The sequence below is a fragment of the Salvelinus alpinus genome, chromosome 31, assembly GCF_045679555.1.
Source record: "Salvelinus alpinus chromosome 31, SLU_Salpinus.1, whole genome shotgun sequence".
Classification (NCBI taxonomy): domain Eukaryota; kingdom Metazoa; phylum Chordata; class Actinopteri; order Salmoniformes; family Salmonidae; genus Salvelinus; species Salvelinus alpinus.
Genome location: NC_092116.1, coordinates 43,466,924 through 43,482,715, shown reverse-complemented (window position 1 = coordinate 43,482,715; position 15,792 = coordinate 43,466,924). Strand labels below are relative to the sequence as shown.

Genomic DNA, 15,792 nt, shown 5'->3' with positions numbered 1-15,792 from the left:
TAAGGATTCACTCCATGGCGTTGAAAAGAAGGCTCTGCTGTTTGTTGAGCTTTATGTAGGCCCTAAATAGTTTGTGTGCAACGTTTGTCACCGTTATAGTGCAATTAATGTATTGTTTAGTGTTGTGTTGTGTAGTGGCTTTGTTGGCATGAATCGAAAAAAAATGTCCTTGCCCCACCAAGATTTACTGCTAAAATCGCTGTAGTAAATATTTCAATTTACAACAACTTGGGATGTGCCAAGAACATTGATCATATGAAATAAATGTGACTTTCACTGTCAGTTGACTAGATAGTTGTGAGCAGTATGGCAGAAATGACTGGGGGCTGTAGGGGAAACCTGGAATGGAGTATGTAGAAGATACCCAAGGCCCTAGGGGGAACCTGGAATGGAGTATTTAGAAGATACTTAAAGGGAAGTGAGTGAAATTAAAAACAGAGTGGTTTTGATGTCATTCGGAACAGATTAAAAAACAGGCTACATGATTGAGGAAAATCATTTATTTAATTCTATATGCTACAAAGAAAAAAGCAATATCTTACCAAGGTTAACTGAAAAATAATGGTTTTGCACAAAACAACCACAATAAAACAAAAGGCCTACATTAGTTTAATGTTTAAATACAATAATGATGAACTACTATAGAGACCAAAATGGGAAAATAAAGATAATAATTGACTGATGTTAAAGCTGCTGAATGAATAATACAACACACATTATATTAAAACACATTCCAATCAGAATAATACATGTATCAGTTAATAGATCACATTTGATCAAATGCCACTATTGTTCCAGCAGGTGGAGCTACAATGTAACAACATACAGCATTGTGACTCACAGTTCTATATTAGAATTCCATGAGTTCCATTCTGATGGTTGTTATGGTGATCAGGTGATCTCAGCCTCACTCTTCTTCAACATGATCACCTGTTCAACACAGAAGTAGTTCATCAGTGTGGCCATGTATTTACTTATCCAATACAGAACCACTTAGAAATGTAAATCATATCAGATGATTTACTAGTCAATACTGTGCTACTTAGAATCCTATCAAATTACTTCCAATGAGGCTCCTGCTTATGTTCAGCTCTCCCTTATCAATACCAGGGCTATTTACTCCTTATATCCAGCTCTCCCTTATTAATACCAGTGCTATTTACTCCTTATACCCAGCTCTCCCATAGCAATACCAGGGCTATATACTCCTTATGTCCAGCTCTCCCATATCAATACCAGGGCTATTTACTCCTTATGTCCAGCTCTCCCATATCAATACCAGGGCTATTTACTCCTTATATCCAGCTCTCCCATATCAATACCAGGGCTATTTACTCATTATGTCCACCTCTCCCATATCAATACCAGGGCTATTTACTCCTTATATCCAGCTCTCCCATATCAATACCAGGGCTATTTACTCCTTATATCCAGCTCTCCCATATCAATACCAGGGCTATTTACTCCTTATATCCAGCATTCCCATATCAATACCAGGGCAATTTACTCCTTATGTTCAGCTCTCCCATATCAATACCAGGGCTATTTACTCCTTATATCCAGCTCTCCCTTATTAATACCAGTGCTATTTACTCCTTATGTCCAGCTCTCCCATATCAATACCAGGGCAATTTACTCCTTATATCCAGCTCTCCCATATCAATACCAGGGCTATTTACTCATTATATCCAGCTCTCCCTTATTACTACCAGTGCTATTTACTCCTTATGTCTAGCTCTCCCATATCAATACCAGGGCTATTTACTCATTATATCCAGCTCTCCCTTATTACTACCAGTGCTATTTACTCCTTATGTTCAGCTCTCCCATATCAATACCAGGGCTATTTACTCCTTATATCCAGCTCTCCCATATCAATACCAGGGCTATTTATTCCTTATATCCAGCTCTCCCTTATTAATACCAGTGCTATTTACTCCTTATATCCAGCTCTCCCATATTAATACATGGGCTATTTACTCCTTATATCCAGCTCTCCCATATCAATACCAGGGCTATTTACTCCTTATATCCAGCTCTCCCTTATTAATACCAGTGCTATTTACTCCTTATGTCCAGCTCTCCCATATCAATACCAGGGCAATTTACTCCTTATATCCAGCTCTCCCATATCAATACCAGGGCTATTTACTCATTATATCCAGCTCTCCCTTATTACTACCAGTGCTATTTACTCCTTATGTCTAGCTCTCCCATATCAATACCAGGGCTATTTACTCATTATATCCAGCTCTCCCTTATTACTACCAGTGCTATTTACTCCTTATGTTCAGCTCTCCCATATCAATACCAGGGCTATTTACTCCTTATATCCAGCTCTCCCATATCAATACCAGGGCTATTTATTCCTTATATCCAGCTCTCCCTTATTAATACCAGTGCTATTTACTCCTTATATCCAGCTCTCCCATATTAATACATGGGCTATTTACTCCTTATATCCAGCTCTCCCATATCAATACCAGGGCTATTTACTCCTTATATCCAGCTCTCCCTTATTAATACCAGGGCTATTTATTCCTTTGTCCAGCTCTCCCATATCAATACCAGGGCTATTTACTCCTTATACCCAGCATTCCCATATCAATACCAGGGCTATTTACTCATTATATCCAGCTCTCCCATATCAATACCAGTGCTATTTACTCCTTATATCCAGCTCTCCCACATCAATACCAGGGCTATATACTCCTTATAACCAGCTCTCCCATATCAATACCAGGGCTATTTATTCCTTTGTCCAGCTCTCCCATATCAATACCAGGGCTATTTACTGATATGTCCAGCTCTCCAATATCAAAACCAGTTTTTTTTTACTCCTCATCAATATCAGGGATATTTACTCATTAATACCAGGGCAATTTACTCCTTATGTCAAGCTCTCCCACATCAATACCAGGGCTAATTACTCCATATCAATACCAGGGCTATTTACTCCTTATCAATACCAGGGCTATTTACTCCATATCAATACCAGGGCTATTTAATCCATATCAATACCAGGGCTATTTACTCCATTTCAATACAGGGCTGATTACTCCATATCAATACCAGGGCTATTTACTCCATATCAATACCAGGGCTATTTACTCCTTATCAATAAATCAAATCAAATCAAATCAAATCAAATTTTATTAGTCACATACACATGGTTAGCAGATGTTAATGCGAGTGTAGCGAAATGCTTGTGCTTCTAGTTCCGACAATGCAGTAATAACCAACAGTAATCTAACCTAACAATTCCACAACTACTACCTTACACACACACACAAGTGTAAAGGGATAAAGAATATGTACATAAAGATATATGAATGAGTGGTGGTACAGAACGGCATGGCAGATGCAGTAGATGGTATAGAGTACGGTATATACATATGAGATGAGTACTGTAGGGTATGTAAACATAAAGTGGCATAGTTTAAAGTGGCTAGTGGTACATGTATTGCATAAAGATGGCAAGATGCAGTAGATGATATAGAGTACAGTATATATACATATGAGATGGGTAATGTAGGGTATGTAAACATTGTATTAAGTGGCATTGCTTAAAGTGGCTAGTGGTACATTTTTACATAATTTCCATCAATTCCCATTTTTAAAGTGGCTGGAGTTGAGTCAGTATGTTGGCAGCGGCCGCTAAATGTTAGTGGTGGCTGTTTAACAGTCTGATGGCCTTGAGATAGAAGCTGTTTTTCAGTCTCTCGGTCCCTGCTTTGATGCACCTGTACTGACCTCGCCTTCTGGATGATAGCGGGGTGAACAGGCAGTGGCTTGGGTGGTTGTTGTCCTTGATGATCTTTATGGCCTTCCTGTGACATCGGGTGTTGTAGGTTTCCTGGAGGGCAGGTAGTTTGCCCCCGGTGATGCGTTGTGCAGACCTCACTACCCTCTGGAGAGCCTTACGGTTGTGGGCGGAGCAGTTGCCGTACCAGGCGGTGATACAGCCCGACAGGATGCTCTCGATTGTGCATCTGTAGAAGTTTGTGAGTGCTTTTGGTGACAAGCCGAATTTCTTCAGCCTCCTGAGGTTGAAGAGGCGCTGCTGCGCCTTCTTCACAACGCTGTCTGTGTGGGTGGACCAGTTCAGTTTATCCGTGATGTGTACACCGAGGAACTTAAAACTTTCCACCTTCTCCACTACTGACCCGTCGATGTGGATAGGGGGGTGCTCCCTCTGCTGTTTCCTGAAGTCCACAATCATCTCCTTTGTTTTGTTGACGTTGAGTATGAGGTTATTTTCCTGACACCACACTCCGAGGGCCCTCACCTCCTCCCTGTAGGCCGTCTCGTCGTTGTTGGTGATCAAGCCTACCACTGTAGTGTCATCCGCAAACTTGATGATTGAGTTGGAGGCGTGCATGGCCACGCAGTCGTGGGTGAACAGGGAGTACAGGAGAGGGCTCAGAACGCACCCTTGTGGGGCCCCAGTGTTGAGGATCAGCGGGGTGGAGATGTTGTTACCTACCCTCACCACCTGGGGGCGGCCCGTCAGGAAGTCCAGGACCCAGTTGCACAGGGCGGGGTCGAGACCCAGGGTCTCGAGCTTGATGACGAGTTTGGAGGGTACTATGGTGTTAAATGCTGAGCTGTAATCGATGAACAGCATTCTCACATGGGTATTCCTCTTGTCCAGATGGGTTAGGGCAGTGTGCAGTGTGGTTGCGATTGCGTCGTCTGTGGACCTATTGGGTCGGTAAGCAAATTGGAGTGGGTCTAGGGTGTCCGGTAGGGTGGAGGTGATATGGTCCTTGACTAGTCTCTCAAAGCACTTCATGATGACGGAAGTGAGTGCTACGGGGCGGTAGTCGTTTAGCTCAGTTACCTTAGCTTTCTTGGGAACAGGAACAATGGTGTCCCTCTTGAAGCATGTGGGAACAGCAGACTGGGATAAGGATTGATTGAATATGTCCGTAAACACACCAGCCAGCTGGTCTGCGCATGCTCTGAGGACGCGGCTGGGAATGCCGTCTGGGCCTGCAGCCTTGCGAGGGTTAACACGTTTAAATGTTTTACTCACCTCGGCTGCAGTGAAGGAGAGCCCGCAGGTTTTGGTAGGGGGCCGTGTCAGTGGCACTGTATTGTCCTCAAAGCGGGCAAAAAAGTTGTTTAGCCTGTCTGGGAGCAAGACATCCTGGTCCTCGGCGGGGCTGGTTTTCTTTTTGTAATCCGTGATTGACTGTAGACCCTGCCACATACCTCTTGTGTCTGAGCTGTTGAATTTCGACTCGATTTTGTCTCTGTACTGAGACTTAGCCTGTTTGATTGCCTTGCGGAGAGAATAGCTACACTGTTTGTATTCGGTCATGCTTCCGGTCACCTTGCCCTGGTTAAAAGCAGTGGTTCGCGCTTTCAGTTTCACGCGAATGCTGCCGTCAATCCACGGTTTCTGGTTTGGGAATGTTTTTATCGTTGCTGTGGGTACGACATCGTCAATGCACTTCCTAATGAACTCGCTCACCGAATCAGCATATTCGTCAATATTGTTGTTGGACGCGATGCGGAACATATTCCAATCCGCGTGATCGAAGCAGTCTTGAAGCGTGGATTCAGATTGGTCGGACCAGCGTTGAACAGACCTGAGCGCGGGAGCTTGTTGTTTGAGTTTTTGTTTGTAGGCTGGAATCAACAAAATGGAGTCGTGGTCAGCTTTTCCGAAAGGGGGGCGGGGGAGGGCCTTATAAGCGTCGCGGAAATTAGTATAACAATGGTCTAGTGTTTTTCCAGCCCTGGTAGCACAATCGATATGCTGATAGAATTTAGGGAGTTTTGTTTTTAGATTAGCCTTGTTAAAATCCCCAGCTACGATGAATGCAGCCTCAGGGTGTGTGGTTTCCAGTTTACAAAGAGTCAGATAAAGTTCGTTCAGGGCCATCGATGTGTCTGCTTGGGGGGGAATGTATACGGCTGTGATTATGATTGACGAGAATTCCCTTGGTAGATAATGCGGTCGACATTTGATTGTGAGGAGTTCTAGATCAGGTGAACAGAACGACTTGAGTTCTTGTGTGTTGTTATGATGATCACACCACTTCTCGTTAATCATAAGGCATACCCCCCCGCCCCTCTTCTTACCGGAAAGATGTTTGTTTCTGTCGGCGCGATGCATGAAGAAACCAGCTGGCTGCACTGACTCCGTTAGCGTCCCTTGAGTTAGCCATGTTTCCGTGAAGCAGAGCACGTTGCAATCCCTGATGTCTCTCTGGAATGCTACCCGTGCTCGGATTTCATCGACCTTATTGTCAAGAGACTGGACATTGGCGAGTAGTATGCTAGGGAGTGGAGCGCGATGTGCCCGTCTCCGAAGCCTGACCACGAGACCGCCACGTTTTCCCCTTTTACGGCGTCGCACAGGGTCGCCGGCTGGGATCAGATCCATTGTATTGTGTGGAAGGCAAAACTCTGGATCCGTTTCGGGAAAGTCATATTCCTGGTAGGAACGATGATGAGTTGACGTTAATCGTATATTCAGTAGTTCCTCCCGACTGTATGTAATGAAACCTAAGATTACCCGGGGTACCGATGTGAGAAATAACACGTAAAAAAACAAAATACTGCATATTTTCCAAGGAACACAAAGCGAGGCAGCCATCTCTTTTCGGCGCCGGATGTTGACAAGGGCTATTTACCAGGGCTATTTACTCCTTATTACAAGGGCTATTTACTCCTCATCAATACCAGGGCTATTTACTCCTCATCAATACCAGGGCTATTTACTCCTCATCAATACCAGGGCTATTTACTCCTTATCAATACTAGGGCTAGGCTATTTAATCCATATCAATACCAGGGCTATTTACTCCATTTCAATACAGGGCTGATTACTCCATATCAATACCAGGGCTATTTACTCCATATCAATACCAGGGCTATTTACTCCTTATCAATACCAGGGCTATTTACTCCTTATTACAAGGGCTATTTACTCCTCATCAATACCAGGGCTATTTACTCCTTATCAATACCAGGGCTATTTACTCCATATATATACCAGGGCTATTTACTCCATATCAATACCAGGGCTATTTACACCTTATCACGTATCAGTTCATATCAGTTCCATTACATATTGTGGTAGTTGACTCTAATCCATCCTACTATCTACTTCTACTAAGAGGTACATAATATAGTACACACTGTGTTCAGAATACCATATTGTGCCACTGCAGCTGTTGTGATGTAAGGTAGAAACTCACCTAATTGGTCTTGGTGGGTCTTCCTGGGTATCCTGGTTTCACCTAAACAGACAGTTATCATTACAACATGGTTCAATCAGAGCTACAGTTATCAACACTTTAAACATGGTTCAATCAGAGATACAGTTATCAACACTTTACAACATGGTTCAATCAGAGCTACAGTTATCAACACTTTACAACATGGTTCAATCAGAGCTACAGTTATCAGCACTTTACAACATGGTTCAATCAGAGATACAGTTATCAACACTTTAAACATGGTTCAATCAGAGATACAGTTATCAGCACTTTACAACATGGTTCTATCAGAGATACAGTTATCAACACTTTACAACATGGTTCAATCAGAGATACAGTTATCAACACTTTACAACATGGTTCAATCAGAGATATAGTTATCAACACATTACAACATGGTTCAGTCAGAGATACAGTTATCAACACTTTACAACATGACTCAGTCAGAGCTACAGTTATCAACACTTTACAACATGACTCAGTCAGAACTACTGCAGTATTGTCAGTCCTTGTGATATTTTTCTGATTTACAACAGGTATTCTGTTGGAATGAGGTGATCCTGTATAAACTCAGGTTCTCACCTTGAGTCCTGCTCCTGCAGCATTTCACCAGCAGTATGATGGTCACCAGCAGGTAGGGAGACCCCACCAGTAGACTACACAACAGCCTGGGTAGAGACATGGACAACACTGGGACTGCTGGAGATGGAATGGGTAGGGAGACCCCACCAGTAGACTACACAACAGCCTGGGTAGAGACATGGACAACACTGGGACTGCTGGAGATGGAATGGGTAGGGAGACCCCACCAGTAGACTACACCGCAGCCTGGGTAGAGACATGGACAACACTGGAGATGGTGCTGAGAGAGACATGAAAATACACACCCATATACACAGACACACACATATATACACACACACACACACACACACACACACACACACACACACACACACACACACACACACACACACACACACACACACACACACACACACACACACACACACACACACACACACACACACAGATTTAGAATTGTGTTCATAATGTAAATGCTCAGTATATTTTCATGGTTAATACAGTGTTAGACATGTTACTACCACATCACTACATATTGAAGCAATAAGGCCAGAGGTGTGGTATATGGCCAATATACCACGGATGTTCTTAGGACGACGTATCGCGGAGTATACAGCCGTAATACAGCCCTTAGCCGTGGTATATTAGCCATATACCACCAACCCTGTCATCTGACAAGGTACAAATCTGTCGTTCTGCCCCTGAACAGGCAGTTAACCCACTGTTCCTAGGCCATCATTGAAAATAAGAATTTGTTCTTAACTGACTTGCCTAGTTAAACAAAGGTAACATTTAAATTAAAAACCCCAGAGATGCCTTACTGCCATTACAAACTCCTTATCATATACAGCCTTAATACAGCCCATAGCCATATACCACCAACCCCAGAGATGCCTTACTGCTCTTTTGACTGAAAATAACTTCTGTACATCAGAACAGCGATTACTGACCACGGACTGGCAGAAGCTTTTTTTTCATTTAACGAGTCTGATGTGCCCGACATGAAGGACATACTGCTTTCCCAGGGAACAGACCAAATCCCTGTCATCTGCGTGAAGAGAAGACAGAGAAAAAGAGGACGGGAGGTCGGGAGGTCGGGCTGCCTTCCGTTCTACTAGCTAACATGCAATCCTTGGAAGATAAATTGATGACCTACGAGAAGATTAAACTACCATTGGGACATTAAAACCTGTAATATCTTATGCTTCGTAAGTCATGGCTGAACGACGACACCTGCATACAGCTGGATGGTTATTCGCAGCTGTATATAATATATAAACATCATATATAAACAGGTCTCTCCAGGATCACAGCTCCAGCTGTATATAATATATAAACATCATATATAAACAGGCCTCTCCAGGATCACAGCTCCAGCTGTATATAATATATAAACAGGTCTCTCCAGGATCACAGCTCCAGCTGTATATAATATATAAACAGGGATCTCCAAGATCACAGCTCCAGCTGTATATAATATATAAACAGGTCTCTCCAGGATCACAGCTCCATCTGTATATAATATATAAACAGGTCTCTCCAGGATCACAGCTCCAGCTGTATATAATATATAAACATCATATATAAACAGGTCTCTCCAGGATCACAGCTCCATCTGTATATAATATATAAACAGGGATCTCCAAGATCACAGCTCCAGCTGTATATAATTCATAAACGTATAGAATTGTTTCACCAAAGACCAAAATATTAGACAAATACTGAAACCCCACAGTGGTCATGTGAAACCCCACAGTGGTCATGAGAAACCCCACAGTGGTCATGAGAAATGCCACAGTGGTCATGATAAACCTCACAGTGGTCATATGAAACCCCACAGTGGTCATGAGAAACCCCACAGTGGTCATGATAAACACCACAGTGGTCATATGAAACCCCACACAGGTCATATGAAACCCCACAGTGGTCATGTGAAACCCCACAGTGGTCATGAGAAACCCCACAGTGGTCAAGAGAAACCCCACAGTGGTCACGGGAAACCCCACAGTGGTCATGTGAAACCCCACAGTGGTCATGTGAAACCCCACAGTGGTCATGATAAACCCCACAGTGGTCATGTGAAACCCCACAGTGGTCATGATAAACCCCACAGTGGTCATGTTAAACCCCACAGTGGTCATGTGAAACCCCACAGTGGTCATGATAAACCCCACAGTGGTCATGTGAAACCCCACAGTGGTCATGAGAAACACCACAGTGGTCACGAGAAACCCCACAGTGGAAACACCACAGTGGTCAGGAGAAACCCCACAGTGGTCATGATAAACCCCACAGTGGTCATGAGAAACCCCACAGTGGTCATGATAAACCCCACAGTGGTCATGAGAAACCCCACAGTGGTCATGAGAAACCCCACAGTGGTCATGAGAAATGCCACAGTGGTCATGATAAACCTCACAGTGGTCATATGAAACCCCACAGTGGTCATGAGAAACCCCACAGTGGTCATGAGAAACCCCACAGTGGTCATGAGAAACCCCACAGTGGTCATATGAAACCCCACAGTGGTCATGAGAAACCCCACAGTGGTCATGAGAAACCCCACAGTGGTCATGATAAACCCCACAGTGGTCATGAGAAACCCCACAGTGGTCATGTGAAACCCCACAGTGGTCATGAGAAACCCCACAGTGGTCATGATAAACACCACAGTGGTCATATGAAACCCCACACAGGTCATATGAAACCCCACAGTGGTCATGTGAAACCCCACAGTGGTCATGTGAAACCCCACAGTGGTCATGAGAAACCCCACAGTGGTCAAGAGAAACCCCACAGTGGTCACGGGAAACCCCACAGTGGTCATGTGAAACCCCACAGTGGTCATGTGAAACCCCACAGTGGTCATGATAAACCCCACAGTGGTCATGTGAAACCCCACAGTGGTCATGATAAACCCCACAGTGGTCATGTGAAACCCCACAGTGGTCATGTGAAACCCCACAGTGGTCATGTGAAACCCCACAGTGGTCATATGAAACCCCACAGTGGTCATGAGAAACCCCACAGTGGTCATGTGAAACCCCACAGTGGTCATGATAAACCCCACAGTGGTCATGAGAAACCCCACAGTGGTCATGTGAAACCCCACAGTGGTCATATGAAACCCCACAGTGGTCATGTGAAACCCCACAGTGGTCATGTGAAACCCCACAGTGGTCATGTGAAACCCCACAGTGGTCATGAGAAACCCCACAGTGGTCAAGAGAAACCCCACAGTGGTCACGGGAAACCCCACAGTGGTCATGAGAAACCCCACAGTGGTCATGTGAAACCCCACAGTGGTCATGAGAAACCCACAGTGGTCATGAGAAACCCCACAGTGGTCACGAGAAACCCCACAGTGGTCATATGAAACCCCACAGTGGTCATGAGTAACCACACAGTGGTCATGAGAAACCCCACAGTATTTATGAGAAACCCCACAGTGGTCATGAGAAACCCCACAGTGGTCATGAGAAACCCACAGTGGTCATGAGAAACCCCACAGTGGTCATGAGAAACCCCACAGTGGTCATTAGAAACTCCACAGTGGTCACGAGAAACCCCACAGTGGTCATGAGAAACCCCACAGTGGTCATGAGAAACCCCACAGTGGTCATGTTAAACCCCACAGTGGTCATGTGAAACCCCACAGTGGTCATGAGAAACCCCACAGTGGTCAAGAGAAACCCCACAGTGGTCACGGGAAACCCCACAGTGGTCATGTGAAACCCCACAGTGGTCATGTGAAACCCCACAGTGGTCATGATAAACCCCACAGTGGTCATGTGAAACCCCACAGTGGTCATGATAAACCCCACAGTGGTCATGTGAAACCCCACAGTGGTCATGTGAAACCCCACAGTGGTCATATGAAACCCCACAGTGGTCATGAGAAACCCCACAGTGGTCATGTGAAACCCCACAGTGGTCATGATAAACCCCACAGTGGTCATGAGAAACCCCACAGTGGTCATGTGAAACCCCACAGTGGTCATATGAAACCCCACAGTGGTCATGTGAAACCCCACAGTGGTCATGTGAAACCCCACAGTGGTCATGTGAAACCCCACAGTGGTCATGAGAAACCCCACAGTGGTCAAGAGAAACCCCACAGTGGTCACGGGAAACCCCACAGTGGTCATGAGAAACCCCACAGTGGTCATGTGAAACCCCACAGTGGTCATGAGAAACCCACAGTGGTCATGAGAAACCCCACAGTGGTCACGAGAAACCCCACAGTGGTCATATGAAACCCCACAGTGGTCATGAGTAACCACACAGTGGTCATGAGAAACCCCACAGTATTTATGAGAAACCCCACAGTGGTCATGAGAAACCCCACAGTGGTCATGTGAAACCCCACAGTGGTCATGATAAACCCCACAGTGGTCATGAGAAACCCACAGTGGTCATGAGAAACCCCACAGTGGTCATGTGAAACCCCACAGTGGTCATATGAAACCCCACAGTGGTCATGTGAAACCCCACAGTGGTCATGTGAAACCCCACAGTGGTCATGTGAAACCCCACAGTGGTCATGAGAAACCCCACAGTGGTCAAGAGAAACCCCACAGTGGTCACGGGAAACCCCACAGTGGTCATGAGAAACCCCACAGTGGTCATGTGAAACCCCACAGTGGTCATGAGAAACCCACAGTGGTCATGAGAAACCCCACAGTGGTCACGAGAAACCCCACAGTGGTCATATGAAACCCCACAGTGGTCATGAGTAACCACACAGTGGTCATGAGAAACCCCACAGTATTTATGAGAAACCCCACAGTGGTCATGAGAAACCCCACAGTGGTCATGAGAAACCCACAGTGGTCATGAGAAACCCCACAGTGGTCATGAGAAACCCCACAGTGGTCATTAGAAACTCCACAGTGGTCACGAGAAACCCCACAGTGGTCATGAGAAACCCCACAGTGGTCATGAGAAACCCCACAGTGGTCATGTTAAACCCCACAGTGGTCATGTGAAACCCCACAGTGGTCATGAGAAACCCCACAGTGGTCAAGAGAAACCCCACAGTGGTCACGGGAAACCCCACAGTGGTCATGTGAAACCCCACAGTGGTCATGTGAAACCCCACAGTGGTCATGATAAACCCCACAGTGGTCATGTGAAACCCCACAGTGGTCATGATAAACCCCACAGTGGTCATGTGAAACCCCACAGTGGTCATGTGAAACCCCACAGTGGTCATATGAAACCCCACAGTGGTCATGAGAAACCCCACAGTGGTCATGTGAAACCCCACAGTGGTCATGATAAACCCCACAGTGGTCATGAGAAACCCCACAGTGGTCATGTGAAACCCCACAGTGGTCATATGAAACCCCACAGTGGTCATGTGAAACCCCACAGTGGTCATGTGAAACCCCACAGTGGTCATGTGAAACCCCACAGTGGTCATGAGAAACCCCACAGTGGTCAAGAGAAACCCCACAGTGGTCACGGGAAACCCCACAGTGGTCATGAGAAACCCCACAGTGGTCATGTGAAACCCCACAGTGGTCATGAGAAACCCACAGTGGTCATGAGAAACCCCACAGTGGTCACGAGAAACCCCACAGTGGTCATATGAAACCCCACAGTGGTCATGAGTAACCACACAGTGGTCATGAGAAACCCCACAGTATTTATGAGAAACCCCACAGTGGTCATGAGAAACCCCACAGTGGTCATGTGAAACCCCACAGTGGTCATGATAAACCCCACAGTGGTCATGAGAAACCCACAGTGGTCATGAGAAACCCCACAGTGGTCATGAGAAACCCCACAGTGGTCATTAGAAACTCCACAGTGGTCACGAGAAACCCCACAGTGGTCATGAGAAACCCCACAGTGGTCATGAGAAACCCCACAGTGGTCATGTGAAACCCCACAGTGGTCATGATAAACCCCACAGTGGTCATGTGAAACCCCACAGTGGTCATGAGAAACACCACAGTGGTCAAGAGAAACCCCACAGTGGTCATGAGAAACACCACAGTGGTCATGAGAAACACCACAGTGGTCAGGAGAAACCCCACAGTGGTCATGATAAACCCCACAGTGGTCATGAGAAACCCCACAGTGGTCATGATAAACCCCACAGTGGTCATGAGAAACCCCACAGTGGTCATGAGAAACACCACAGTGGTCATGTGAAACCCCACAGTGGTCATGAGAAACCCCACAGTGGTTATGTGAAACCCCACAGTGGTCATGAGAAACCCCACAGTGGTCACGAGAAACCCCACAGTGGTCATATGAAACCCCACAGTGGTCATGAGTAACCACACAGTGGTCATGAGAAACCCCACAGTATTTATGAGAAACCCCACAGTGGTCATGAGAAACCCCACAGTGGTCATGTGAAACCCCACAGTGGTCATGATAAACCCCACAGTGGTCATGAGAAACCCACAGTGGTCATGAGAAACCCCACAGTGGTCATGAAAAACCCCACAGTGGTCATTAGAAACTCCACAGTGGTCACGAGAAACCCCACAGTGGTCATGAGAAACACCACAGTGGTCATTTGAAACCCCACAGTGGTCATGAGAAACCCCACAGTGGTTATGTGAAACCCCACAGTGGTCACGAGAAACCCCACAGTGGTCATGAGAAACCCCACAGTGGTCATGTGAAACCCCACAGTGGTCATGTGAAACCCCACAGTGGTCATGAGAAACCCCACAGTGGTCAAGAGAAACCCCACAGTGGTCACGGGAAACCCCACAGTGGTCATGAGAAACCCCACAGTGGTCATGTGAAACCCCACAGTGGTCATGAGACCCCACAGTGGTCATGAGAAACCCCACAGTGGTCATGATAAACCCCACAGTGGTCATGTGAAACCCCACAGTGGTCATGAGAAACACCACAGTGGTCATGAGAAACCCCACAGTGGTCATGAGAAACACCACAGTGGTCATGAGAAACACCACAGTGGTCAGGAGAAACCCCACAGTGGTCATGATAAACCCCACAGTGGTCATGAGAAACCCCACAGTGGTCATGATAAACCCCACAGTGGTCATGAGAAACCCCACAGTGGTCATGAGAAACACCACAGTGGTTATGTGAAACCCCACAGTGGTCACGAGAAACCCCACAGTGGTCATGAGAAACCCCACAGTGGTCATGTGAAACCCCACAGTGGTCATGAGAAACCCCACAGTGGTCATGAGAAACCCCACAGTGGTCATGTTAAACCCCACAGTGGTCATGATAAACCCCACAGTGGTCATGTTAAACCCCACAGTGGTCATGAGAAACGCCACAGTGGTCATGTGAAACCCCACAGTGGTCATGAGAAACTCCACAGTGGTCACGAGAAACCCCACAGTGGTAATGAGAAACCCCACAGTGGTCATGAGAAACCCCACAGTGGTCATGTGAAACCCCACAGTGGTCATGAGACCCCACAGTGGTCATGAGAAACCCCACAGTGGTCATGATAAACCCCACAGTGGTCATGTGAAACCCCACAGTGGTCATGAGAAACACCACAGTGGTCATGAGAAACCCCACAGTGGTCATGAGAAACACCACAGTGGTCATGAGAAACACCACAGTGGTCAGGAGAAACCCCACAGTGGTCATGATAAACCCCACAGTGGTCATGAGAAACCCCACAGTGGTCATGATAAACCCCACAGTGGTCATGAGAAACCCCACAGTGGTCATGAGAAACACCACAGTGGTTATGTGAAACCCCACAGTGGTCACGAGAAACCCCATAGTGGTCATTTTAAACCCCACAGTGGTCATATGAAACCCCACAGTGGTCATGATAAACCCCACAGTGGTCATATGAAACCCCACAGTGGTCATGAGAAACCCCACAGTGGTCATGAGAAACCCCACAGTGGTCATGTGAAACCCCACAGTGGTCATGAGAAATCCCACAGTGGTCATGGGAAACCCCACAGTGGTCATGATAAACCCCACAGTGGCCATGAGAAACCCCACA

General features: G+C 46.1%; 1 long non-coding RNA gene across 2 annotated transcripts in view; it reads right to left on the bottom strand.

Annotated features, from left to right (window-relative positions):
- Window positions 1-541: 541 nt before the first annotated feature.
- LOC139561416 (uncharacterized) overlaps window positions 542-15,792 on the bottom strand; it is a 127,381-nt gene continuing 112,130 nt past the window's right edge. Inside the window, exons 3-5 of one of the 2 annotated variants that reach the window (XR_011672129.1) lie at window positions 7,818-8,063; window positions 7,215-7,256; window positions 542-930 (exon numbers count right to left, since the gene is read on the bottom strand). This is a non-coding gene — a long non-coding RNA (uncharacterized lncRNA). Of the gene's footprint in view, window positions 931-7,214; window positions 7,257-7,817; window positions 9,765-15,792 lie in introns of those variants that run through there. The other variant, XR_011672128.1, reaches the window with a different exon arrangement.